We start from the raw sequence: 820 nt of genomic DNA, 5'->3' as shown, positions 1-820 counted from the left end.
TACATTGCAGTTGATCGAACACCACCAGGCATTCTATACCCTTCTTGCCATAGATTTTAGATCTCTTGTTGTTCCAGAAAGGACAGCTTTCAATGTTTCAAAATTAACTATGAAATTGGACACTGTACTAGAGCTTAAATTCTAAACACTTGGTTTGAGGAAGCCAATACTATGAGTCAGCCTGGACTGGAGGGCAGCGACTTTTTGAGAGATGGTTTACGTGGAGCCCACTTCACTTTGGTCTAAACAGCAATTCAGACTCCATTTGACTTTGTTTTGACCATTAACCAGCAATGTAAAAATCTTTGCCCTCAGCAGAGTTTGTTTAAAAGTGGATTACTAGGACTCTCCTATGAAGCCCTCATAGTGTAGTGGTTATGTGTTGGGCTGTGATCTGCACGGCTGAGAGTTCAAAACCACCAGCAGCTCTGAGGGGGAAATACTGGGCTTTTTACTGCCATAAACAGTTAAAGTCTCAGAAACCCACAGAGGGTCACTGTAAGTCAGCATTGCCTGGATGGCAGTGAATGCGAGAAAAGATTCCCCTAGGAATCAATGGTGGTGCTACTTCTCCCGTCCTTCCTGCATGCTGACAGGAGTGACAAGTCCCTGGAAAAAGGCATCCATCATGCTGGGTAAAGGGGAAGGTTAGTGAAGAGATGGGCGGACGCAGTGGCTAGAGCAATGAGCTCAACCATGCACTTGTGAGGACACAGGACCAGGCAGCGTTTTGTCCTGTTGTTCATAGGATTGTTATGAGCTATAGCCAACTGGAGAGCACCGAGCAAGCATAACAAGGGGACACCCTTCACCAGCCCAA

The sequence above is a fragment of the Echinops telfairi genome, unplaced genomic scaffold (assembly GCF_000313985.2).
Source record: "Echinops telfairi isolate 266 unplaced genomic scaffold, ASM31398v2 ScPeMD7_16;HRSCAF=60, whole genome shotgun sequence".
Classification (NCBI taxonomy): domain Eukaryota; kingdom Metazoa; phylum Chordata; class Mammalia; order Afrosoricida; family Tenrecidae; genus Echinops; species Echinops telfairi.
Note: the sequence above shows the minus strand (reverse complement) of the source record.